The sequence below is a fragment of the Leptinotarsa decemlineata genome, unplaced genomic scaffold, assembly GCF_025532065.1.
Source record: "Leptinotarsa decemlineata unplaced genomic scaffold, Ldec_3_MD MMD2_tig00026354_RagTag_RagTag, whole genome shotgun sequence".
Lineage (NCBI taxonomy): Eukaryota > Metazoa > Arthropoda > Insecta > Coleoptera > Chrysomelidae > Leptinotarsa > Leptinotarsa decemlineata.
Window position 1 is genome coordinate 14,722,309 of NW_027412702.1, and position 12,827 is coordinate 14,735,135.

The 12,827-nt window shown below is 34.1% G+C and overlaps 1 protein-coding gene across 4 annotated transcripts in view; it reads left to right on the forward strand.

Annotated features, from left to right (window-relative positions):
• The first annotated feature begins 1,305 nt into the window (after positions 1-1,305).
• The window catches only part of LOC111515237 (uncharacterized), a 55,084-nt gene continuing 43,562 nt past the window's right edge, over positions 1,306-12,827 (forward strand). For all 4 annotated transcript variants that reach the window (XR_012467764.1, XR_012467765.1, XR_012467766.1 and 1 more), the window contains exon 1: positions 1,306-1,426. The gene's annotated coding sequence lies outside the window, so the exon portion shown is untranslated. The remainder of the gene's footprint in view (positions 1,427-12,827) is intronic.

A 12,827-nucleotide genomic window follows, 5' to 3' on the forward strand; every position in this document is an offset into this window, starting at 1 on the left:
GAGAGCTGACAGAAGACAATCCATGCGAAATCCAGCTACTCAATGTCCAGAACACCTCCACTTGTAAGCAGACTGTCATACATTTATCGAGACCAGCCATTAGACAACTAGACAACTCAAACAAATGGGTTGTCCTCCTACCGGCTCAACAAACTACCAAACTCAAGTGCCAGAACCAGAACGAAATCGAGAACCTACTACCTGGAAGTTATCTATTCGACATTCCAATTGGATGCCAGTTATCCTGTGGCAACCAAATCATAACCAACGATCACCAAGTTACCAATAGTGAACCAATCATCTTACCAGACTTGGAAGAAGGGAAGCCAGAGCCACCCAAATCAATAGGAATCCAACTTGATGACCTGAACCTGGACGAACTTCATTCAATAAAAACCGCAATAATGGAAAACGAACCGATTATATCTTTCAAAGACGTAGCACATATCCCAAGTTTTTGGACGATGTTTATCTACTTGGTCCTAGTATCAATCTGTTTGTACCTACTGCACAAGAAGATTGGCTTCAGAGGGTGCAAAACCAATGGACCATCCGAACCAAGTCAAGATATCGAAATGTCTAGGGTTCAACTTCCTCGCTGACTCTCCTACGTTGAATCTTCGGGGGGAGGAATTATATCGCCCGTTCCCATGTGAACCGCTGACCATGCTGAAGCAGAATCTCGCGATTCTGGGAAACTGATGTGCAAGCATTCTTATCTTCATGGGAAGAATACTTTTGTAATTCAGTTATAATTTTGCTCTCATACTGTTAACATCAATTTTTGTTAATAAAATTAATTTTTAAAAAAGGACTTTGACATCCGAAAGTTATATTTCGTGTGAACCAACATGAAAAATATTAAAAAATCGCTAATCGAATGTACGAAATTAACCCTATTTTTGGACTAGACCTCGTATGCATATTTATTTTTTGTGTTACTCATATAGGTATATAGAATAATATATGTGGAAAAATTGAAAACAAAATTTGATCCAAGAATTTTTCCGTAATGCCTGTGCAGATCTATGAAGCAATGGAAACAACATAAATATGAGATTGATAGGAAAAGGTGAATCGATGCTATTATACACGTGTTTTTCGAAATGGCACCCCTTTGAGTTCCTCTGCAAGTCTAATCAAACATCCCCAGGAGATACGAAACCTTAATCGTGCAAAAACTTGTTGCGTTACGTTCGTTTTATTTACTACGGGACACTTGTGGAACACCCACATGGGGTTGCGCGCTGCCATGCCTCCCCTATAAAAGGCCCAGAGACCCGCAGGCTCGACACCACAACTTCGTGACTATCGCGGACAATTCGCCGAAAGCAACAACTCCTCGGAATTGGGCTCAACTTTCGAACTTTCGTCAGAACGGAAGACACAGTGGTGCGGTGTTGTGCGAGAGCTTCGATAAAAACACGTAAGGAAATCATTTTATATAGTAATTGATTGTTGACATACGAGTATTTTAAGAAAGCGGACAGGAAGTTTGAACAACAAAAAATATCGATATGGTATGAAACTTCCAGACACGATTATGTTGGTATAAAGAAGTGATAAAAATGTTCAAGTTAACATTAATCATCATTGAACTAAAAATGTTCTTTGATGTTTTTGAAAAATATATGACCTGTTTTAGATTTTTCATTTTTTCATTCAATTTATTGAAAACTTCTGAACAATTGTATTACATTTGGATGAAAATTAATGAAACTTTCTGTATCATAATCATGCAGTTTAGAATATTTAATTAGTGCAAAAGATTCTCAGACAATTTATACAGGAATTTAGCGTTTTTAAACAGTTTTAAATGATTCATAGTGATATTATTAGTCATTTTCTATACTTTCAAAGATATAACATCCACATAAATGAAGTAATTTAAAAACTTATCAACTGAAAATTGAAAGAACTGAAAAAGACTAGCGACTCCCTCGACTAACTGACTTCTATAGGCAGATTTGAAACTTGTCAGTTGCTTTTTGCAATATTTTTTTAAATAAAACACAGCTTATGCTACTCGCTATTACTAGCTTACAATAAATGAAGAAATGTTCAAATTTACTACTGATATTGAAGTAATCGCTTTCGCTAATGGATCAACAGAAACAATTACAAAAATTTACGTTGACTTCACGGAAAGATTTATCATTTCGATGAAATTAGTGAAATCAATATCCATGTATTCATTTTTTCGACTTCTGTTTTATATGTTTATGGTTATTTCTATATTTCTTTGACAGCTCTGAAACAGACAATAAAGTTGACAGAATTTTGTGTTCAAATAGCAGCTTTTTTGTATGAATCGAGAATAACTTTGCCGATAATATAACTTTTTTCATGTGAAATGATTTTCAGTTCAATTGAGTAGTTTTTGTCTTTACCTATTACAAACTGAAAAACATTTTCTCTTCATAATATTAGTTCAGATCGGATCAAGATAAAAAGGATTATTTCTGTAAAATTCTACATCATCAACTATGTTTGATTAAGTTACTTCAAAACTGAAAATATATCTGTGATATATGAGCAAAGTCGATGAAACTTTCTTTGATAAAAGTTCATTATTACAGTGATAATGAAGATATGGAATCACTTATTGGGGCCAGAGAAAAAGTATCAAAGTTTACCTTCACTTCTTTGAAAGATATGTTATTTTAAATAAAATGATAAACATGTACAGGCTTCTCAAATAATCAATTATTTTTATTGCCTACTGTTTCTTATTTCCTACAGTCATTTCCTTGAGTATTCACAATTATTTATTGTTTCTTGCGAATAATGGTATTCAGTTGAAATAACATTGTACTGAACTTCATGTTATTTGGAAAATAATTATGAAAAATGAGAAATGGAAATTTCTTTGCTTTTTACCACTTTTATTTGTAACTAACTGTACTGTAGTTTCGTCCTATATGGACATTTTCAAACTCTGTCTGTTAAAAAAATTTTTTAACTTTTTCTTCAACTAGCTGTCACCCCCTATGAACGACAACGGTCAAACGCCGAAACTTGTGCGAGCTAAAGACTAACGAGGTCTTACCTTTTAACGTGTGATCCCTAATACGGGTTGGACGATATAAAGTGAAAATCGATCGACCGGCCTTGCGGTTCTAACCACCGGTTCGCACATCGGTCGATTTACTAAGTGGAGCTGACTACCCACGTTAACCCACCAGGCTAAAAATACAATATTGAATTAGTTTGAAACACTATTGTTACTGCAGTTTTGTCATATATGGACATTTTCAAACTAAAACAATATTGTATTATGTCCGTATAGGTCTCTTGATGAAAATAAAGAAGGATTTATAAAAATAATTCTCTTACAATGACTTCAGTGATTAAAGTTTTCGAAAAGTAGGAAGGTGTCTTATAAAAATATCTTTATTGAATAGATTGAAGAATAATTTTCCTTTGAACTGTGTTCAATATGAATTCAAGTCATATTTAGAGCAAAACAGTATCTAATTCTCCCTTGCATATTTCTTCTTTCTGTGAAATGCCCCTTGTAAATATGAAGAATCGATGATGGACGCCCATCCCGAAGACATGCTTGTCACAAACACGAGTCATGGGAAGAAATATATTTTGCGGGCAGAAATTTCCGTTACAGCTACCTGTCTGGTATATTTAGTATATATAGAAGTAAATATAGCTTTGCAAGCACCAATTTCGGTCTGGAAATTGCATGTAAAACTGAAAAACCTATACCTATACCGAGTGCCAAAATAGAGCAGCGAAAAAATATTCCAAAATATGGAAATATCGAAATAGAACCTGATTGACTGATAGTAGACAGTATTCACTATGGCCACTTTCATATCGCTTGGTATTTAGAAATCGATGAGCTACTATGAGAAGATATTTTCAACTTATATTGACAGATGTATCCAAGATGAACTGGAATTAAGTTCATTTCGCAAATATGACGAACGGTCGGGTTATGAAAACTCTTTCGAGAAATATTAAAATTCTGATCCTCAAACTCGTAAATGAATCATCAACTGATTTTCATGCTGTTATTATTGATGTGAGTTGTATCAAAAAGCACCTCAAGTCTACATTTTTGACGCTTAGTATTTTTTTCTCCGGTTTTGCTAAATATCAACTTGTTCTAAATATAAAAAACATTTTTTAGGTAGGTATGTAATGGAAAATACTTCATTTCCCCCAATTTCCAACAATAAAAGTTTTGTTAGTGCAAGTTTTGATCTTGAAGTAAGCGAAAATTGCAAATTATGATTGTGGTTTGATAACTGACTACCTCATTATGTTAGTAAAATGTGGTTGAGATGAAACAGACGAGAAAGCAGACTAAATGCTGTTAGTCCATCTCCGAAGTGACAGGTAACATCTGATAATATAATAATAGTGATAAAACGTCTTTATTCATCTAAAATAAGAAAATAAAGAAACAATATACAACAAAATATTGAGATGAATGGGCGGCGTGTCAGCAGAACTGTTTTCAAACTCAACCCCCATCAGTGAAACAGATTGAAATGACTTTCAATCAATATTTCTATATCATATTTGTTACATCATTTACTAGAGGAGGACTTCCAACTCATCAATTCAATTTAAATAAATTGATATCATTAGATAAAAACTAATCAGTTTCATCTGGTTACTGAGCTTTCGGTTCGAGGTTGAATGATGGTTTCCATTTTTTTCGCAAATTGGACACATCATTCAAAAAAACTTCTGCTATGTTCTTCAATTTTTTTGTGAAATGTTCTCCCTATTTGACCAATGATTAGCTCAAGACATACAAGGTAACTTTTATACTTGTGATCAAATCACCAAAGTTATGTCTTCATTGTTTTCGAAGCATTCGTTCACATTCTTATTTGTTTTATGAAAACTCATCCAATATTTTATATTTTTCCAGAAGAATTTATTGTGCGGTAGTTTTGTCGTTTTATATTGTGCTCTTTGTTGTGGTTTCGTGAACTGTTTTGAGCAGATTTTACCACAAAGTATCACTAAATAGTGAGTTTCCATTCACATAATTATTGTGTATATTTCAAATTTTCTAGATATAATCCGATGATGAAAATCCATGACTGACGTAATGAAAAAATACAGCACATGTTTTATGATACAATAACTTCGTCAGGCGTGTCTGATAATTCCAATCATTGGAATAAGGATCAAACCAGATTGATTTAGGATCAAACCAGAAGTTGAGAAACGATAATTGACTCATTTGTAAACTGACAGATGTAGCCATTTTTTCGTGGTAGGAGATCATCATGAAAATTGAGAAATAAAACTTCCTAGCTTTTCATGTCACTTTACGAAGTAGCGTGTTGGAAATATTTTAACACCAGAGTTGAAAGCATTTTCAACACGATTTTTTTCGACCAAATTGCAATCAACTGAACATAATTATTCAATTTTCAAAAAAGTTTTATTATGTACAATAGATATAGACACAATTGAATTCTGTTACAAATGTATTATATACATTGATTACATTATTATTATCATCTATGAACGTCAATATGAAAAGTACAATTAGAGCAACTGCTGATATTAATACTTTGCGATGTTGAAGAGCCTTGTAATATATTTGAACTATATGTGTTGACAATTTCATGGACATTAACATTTAATTCTTGAAGTGGAGAGGACGGTGATGTAATGCTGGAGCTAGCTGTTGGGATTATTCTTTCAGCAATATCCTTTTTATAAGGAATTGATTGATCGATGTCCCCCTCAGCTATTGTTGTAGACTTCCATCCTCCATGCTTCTCAATATCCGTTTTATTTGTTCCCGATTAGGCTAGCAAGGAAGCAGAAGACCTTCTGAAACAGTGACCTGTATATTCCTTTGGTTCGGGGAGATTCAGAAACTCGGCAATGGTAGAGGGCATTTTCCCAAACGTGTTTATATCAACTGGGTTGGCACTGCATTTATAATTTGAGTATTTCAAAAAACAAATTGATGATTGATAACAGAAGGGCATAATGAAACGTATTTATTAAAATAGTCAATGTTTTTTCCAACAATGCAAAAAGAACGACCTATTTCCATTTTTGTATTTGGAATTTGAACAATCAGTGATTTATCCATTAATTTAATGTCTTCTAATAAAAAATGGCACGGCTCTGCACTCCGGCAGGCCCCATATGTTCCAAAAATAGTAGCAACATTCATTATCAGATATTTTTCATCTGGTGTCTCAGTTATAAAGCTCTGGTCTTGTGCAAACGTAAGAGTTTTTTGAGGTTTTGAGCATATAACTTTCATTTTTCCGCTTTAAGAATGCTATTACCTTGAAATATTTGCTTGTATTAACACAATTCTCAACGAGCGCACTCGATTTTATCATTGAAAACTTGCCTCACAAAGTTGACGAGTTTCAAATTTTTTATTTCTCTTCTGGATAGACTTTAAATAAATCGCGTGAGCTGTAAACAATACTGTTTGTTGGTAACCAGGTGATTCGACGTCATCTGACATGGCCACTTCCACAGCAAATGCGATAACATGAAAATAATTAACTGACAAAAGATGTCAAAATGTTTTATAGAAATATTGAATTTATCTATTTTGTTATGAAAACAGGACAGTTGTACAAACAACTTTGTGTGATATTTGTGTTAAAATTAAGTTTTATTTTGTTCGTGAAATCATAATAAATAGCTATTCTAATGCCATCAGTTTCTGTCTGAATCAAATAGCATAATAAGGTAGTTAGCCATCAAAACATCATTATATTCTGCAATTTCCGCTTACCCTATATCTAATTGACTTTAATTTCACAAACTTACAGAAACAAATTTTTCATCGATTGAAGCTAGGGATTCTAGTGTGATATTGAAATAGTTTTATAACAATCATTGCCAATAATTATTCTTCTGTGTATTGAAAAGTTGCTATTTCCTAAAACCAGAATTAAAAAATAATAATCGTCATGAATGTATGACACGAAATGCTTGTTCATACAACCGACATCGGCAATAGCCGCATGAAATTCAGTTGACGATTCATCCGCAAGTTGCAAGATCAGAATTTTAATATTGCTCGAAGGATTTTTCATAATCCGAATGTTCATCATATTGGGGAAATGAATTTCATTTCAGTTCATATGGTAAAAATTGAAAAATCTGTCAATAAAACTTGAAAATAACTTCCCACACCAGCTTATTGATTCTCAAATACCACTAAAAATGAGCGTGGTCGGAAGGCCTACTACCGTCTATATACTGAATACTTCGCTCCTGTACCATCAGAAAATCAAGTTCGTTCATTTATTAAAACCACTAACAAAAATTTTGAAAGAAATAGTTTGTAGGAGAATGAACTATCGAGTGTTCTATTTCAATAATTCCATATTTTTTTTCTGTTCTGGTACAGGGTACCTTGGTACAGGGTCAATATATTCCCGACAGGTTTTTCAGTTCTTTACGCAACTTCCAGATCAGTTTCTTGGATTTATCAATGTTCAATATTTATATTCACTATTATTTGTTTACTCTCTGTTTCACCCTGTATATAGTTATAGTTAGTTTGATGTTCAGTTGTTGTAACTAAAATAAGAAGAATAAAAAAAAACTTTTTTGACTGACACTGAATTTCAATATTTCGTTCTTTGAGACCGGATTAGACCTAGATATTTCAGGTAAAACATAACATTAATTGGTCCTTCTACGCCTTTACCGAATCAACCTATTGAGACAGAAGCAAGAGATTAGCGGAAAAACGGGAAAAGGAAGCGATTCCTATCAGTAGTGAAAGGAAACAAGAAAACATTTCTTCTCGTGGCTTACATTTGGAGCAGAGTAATGACATTGATGACAAAAACTCCACTTCTAAGTACTGCCATGCAGACAGCAAAAAAAAAAAATGACACGGCAGGGTTCCATTCAAAAAAGGAAATTGATTAAATCCAAGACTAGTAGCGCCCGTTCAGAAAAAAAAAAAGAATTTATGATTCAGACAGAAATCAAGAAGAAAGAACTGGAGCAGAAATTATTGAAGAAAGAACAAGAAATTCTCGACTTACAATCAGCCTTCAAGTTATCACAAATGGAATATCAATCTTCGGATGCATCGGTGGAAGATGAGTCTCCATCATATGGATCAGGGTTAGTGATTAACAATGGTTCGAATGTTCAAAAGTGGGTAAACGAGTTCACTTGGAATGGTAATAATGACACAAAAAATTGCATGCCTTGCTGTTCTCAGGTATGTGAACCATTTTCTACATTGTCACGAGCAGAAATATATCCTACTCCTAAAAATGCAAACAACTGTTAAAATGACGTTAGGAAAAATTTCAGTTCACGTGAAATGTCCAGTCAATCAATTGACAATAATGACATAAAGAAAATTTTGACTAGACAAAGTGTTCCGAAAGACTTGCCAATTTTCAATAGGAATCCTACAGAGTGGCCCAATTTCATTCACCAATTTGAAAATTCTACTGCTTTGTGTGGTTATTCAAAAGAGGAGAATCAAAGCAGGTTACCGAAATATCTCAAAGGTCCTGCCAAAAAAAATAATACCTGCATTATTAATACTTCCGCAAAATGTAGATGAAGTAAAAGAGTTATTGAAAAATAGATTTGGTCGATCTGAACATATTATTACTTGATCGTTTGAGAAAATTTCCAATAATAAGGACGACAAATTAGATATTTTGATAGCATTTTCAGACAATTGAACCCAGGTTTGTGTTTAATAAACCCTACAAAATACAAATTAAGCAGAACACAGAATCAGATGCTACAAATGCAATACGGATTTATACAGATGGCTCAAAAACCAAAGAAGGCTCAGGATGTGGAATGTACTCCAGATCACTAAGCCTAAGGATTAAGTGGGGAATGGGAAGAAATACCAGCGTGGTCCAAACAGAACTGGCTGGTATCTCAATTGCCACAAAAGAAATAACCAAGAAAAGAATTTCTGGCAAAAACATAACAATCTGCACTGATAGCAGACAAGCACTATTAGCCTTGAACAGACACCGTGTTACTTCAGGGCTAGCACTAGAGTGCCACCAAGATTTAGCCAAAGCCTCGGTGGATAATAACATTATCCTGAGGTGGGTTAAAGGGCACAACAGGAGTAAAGGTAATCGCATTGCCGACTCTTTAGCCAAGGAAGCGGCTGGACTAAGAATTTTAGGACCAAGTGGCACCCACGGCCTGATGACTTCGACAATTGCGGAACTAATCAAATGTTACACCCATGCTCAATCTTTAAAGAGATGGGATGAAATCAAAGGATGTAATCTTGCCAGGATCACCTTGGGCGACCCTGGGAAGCTGGCGCCGAAGAAATATCTGGCGATGACCAGGAAAAATCTACGCCTTACAGAAGGATTTCTGACTGGCCACTGTCAGCTAAGGAAACACCTACATGATATGGGGCTAGTGGACACACCTCTATGCAGGATGTGTGAACAGGAAGATGAGACTGTCAGGCATGTCCTGTGCGAGTGCCCGGAGTTATCGTCAATAAGAGAGTCTGTGTTCGGCGAGTCTTGACCTACACCTGCCGATATAAAGGCGATGTCTCCCAGCGACCTGTCCACCTTCCTGGAAAGGACAGGATGGACGATGACCTAGGAGGACAACTCCTCGGGAGGATGTACAATGGGTCACATGTGGCCTAAGTGCGTGGGCTTACACTCACCCTCCCTACTCTATAGATACAGATACAGCAATTTTGTATATACTGTCCAGTCACTGAAGGAGAATGAACACTTATGTAATCCTTTGCTATTACAAGAACTTCTGAATAAATAACCGACTTCTTACAAATTGAAATGGGCAGAATATATTACTGAGAAGACAATAAAAAATATGGTTGGGATCTAAAGCTAATGCAGCTTGTCAACTTCAAATTCCACTAATTTCAGAATTCAAAGCTAATAAAGAAAATTGCAGAACTAAAGATATCACTTTAGCCATAAAATTTGTTGGCAAAAATCAAATCATTTGCTGTAAAGATCAATTTCATGGTTTATTTTCATGTCATGTTTTCAAGTCGTTTTCCGTTGATGAAAGGTGGTCATTTGCGACAAAGAATAGAATTTGTTTTTCTTGTCTGATACCTTTTCATGGTAAAAAGAAGATCCAAAGGAAAAAAATGAATATATGAAAAATATTAAAGTATGAGAATGAATTATGTAAAAAGGATTTGCATATGAAAATAAACTACTCAATATATGAAATTAGAAACACATAAGTTAATATAAAATTAAAAAAAATAAGTATAAATATAAAAAGTTTTCAATTTTGACTTATAATATTATTTAAATATATAATCATACAAACATAAAATTAAATCGACAATTAAATATAAAATCACAATTATAAAATACGCGTACTAGTAATAATATATAAAAACATGTTGAAATCGATATGGATATTGTTGAAAATGAATGTGATATAACACATATGTATTAGAGAATTATTAGTGGACTATATAGCAAAGCTACTCAAATAGACGTAGAAGTTCAAGTCAAGAAGAATATGCTCTTTCAACTCTTTTTTGAAGCGATTGATATTTGAGATGGATTTTATATTTTCAGGCCCTGACCCTGGCCATTAGGGGTGTAGTATACTGATCTCTTTGGAATTTACAACGTAAAACGAACCTATATACAAAATGTCAGGTTCCGAAAACATAGCGATACGCAAAAACAGTAATGAAAGGGTAAAATTCATATGTGAACGCGCCCCTTAGGGCTCCCCAGTTGAAATATTTAAATATTATTTCTTAGTACGTATCTGAGACCTAAGAAGCACATATAGCAAATTTCAGCTTCCTAGGACTTACCAGTACAGAGAAACAGAGATAAATGAGTAAGTGTTAAGTGAGTGACTTTCGCATTCATAAGTATAGATTTGATTTATTTCCAACCACTCTCCATAACAATAGAAGAATATAAGACAATAGAAAAAATCAAATAATCTAGATGCTCGTTTTCCAGACAGCGAAAAAGACATATGGAAGATTTCAGACATAATGTAGTCTGTTACTTCCCTATTCCTTCTTTCATTTCTTTCATCTTTAGTACGATAACAATCAGAAATACGTTTACGTTCTGTGTCGTTGTGTAGGAGGAGACATATACAGATAACGACTGCTCATCTGTTCACGTGTGACATTCTGGTATTCAGTTGGTTTTCAGTGAATTGAATTCTTTCCCTAGTCGTTCATCTTATCGTTCGTCTTCTAGTATTACAGTCGAGCAATGACAGGAGATTCGCTCGTTTTTTGAGTAAATAGAAACATTCCACAAAATGCTCACAATTACTTTTTTCATTGAGCGAGAGTGTGCGGAGGAAAGACTGTAATTGAGACTGGAGAATAAACCCGCAAAAAATGTCGCTATTCTTTCATTTCATTCCACATTTTTCAATTTCTAATCTTTCAAAGACGACTATAAGCCTGCTATCACGAATCGCTCTCAACAATTTCAAGCATTTTTCAATGATTTTTCAAGGCGTTTCGAGAAACACTGGACTTCTTTGGTCTACGAAACTGAATAAATGAAACGTGGTCTTCAACACGAGTTATTACGGTCCTCTGAGTTTAACCAACGTATCTTTTGTTGCAAACCCCACAGCTCAGACGTTTTTCAAAGATGACGAAATTTGTGGCATCTAATCGTTGAAGAGGAACAAACACACACACACATCTTTTGACGACATCTCCTGATGATGCTAACTTGGCAAGCAAAACGCACGTTGGAAGATAGTGCCTTCACATTCATTTTGGGTCGAAGATTCCAATTCAACTTGTCAAGTTCTGATATCATGGAGATCCAAGCGATTATGAATATATATTGATATATTTCTGCAGAATTATTATCAAAATATCTATTACTAAATGGTAACACGACTGTATACACTGTAGGTATCCGAACTCAGTGTGGAGCAAGAGACAGCGTAACGTCCTACCAGTGGGGATAGAATCGCACAGTCGATTGCGCTTGGTGCGGCTATTAATGTTTCACATCAATAATTTCAATGATGTAGCTTCATGTATACATTCAATATTTGAATTGTTTTCGAAATTATTTCGTATCATATACTTACTGTCAGCAAATTATAACGATTTTTCTTATCAATTGAAATACCAACTATTTCCCAATTAAGTATGTTTCTTAAAAGTTTTTGATTAAATTAGTTTTTCTCTAATTATCTGCCAAGGCTTCTTGTCATAAAGTGCCTTGTGAGTATAGGTATGTTTATTTTTCATTGACTTTTTTGGGGTATTTTCACTTTCCATATGCTGGAAAAATAAAAAGTATTGAATATGCAGGTGAAAAAAAAACCATTTCAGTCACATCCAATCACATTATCTCTTTGATAGAGCAAAAACGATTTGCAATACAGCTGAAAATTCTGATGAAGAAGTTACATTGATAAAATTTGTTCTGAAAATGATCCTACATATGGCATCACCAATTCAACTACCATCAACTTAACAACCACTGATACATTTCACTACCAACGTGATGCCTTACGAGTACATTCCAAGACTATATGAGAATATAAGACGAACTAGAAATAGATGTGCTAGAACATCTTTCAGAACAACTAATACATTGAGATCTATAATCACGACAAAAAAAAACAAAAAAATGTGTGTGTCTCGGGACGCCCGACAGAAGTTATAACTTAAACTAATCTGAGTTGAACTATTTGATATTGAAATTGAAATCCATTTATTACAGCTACCATAAGACAATTGTTACTTTTGTAGGATTAAATAATAATAATAATAATAACAATAATAATAATATTTATTTCACTTGTTGAACAGTAAGAAATCATTACAATAAACA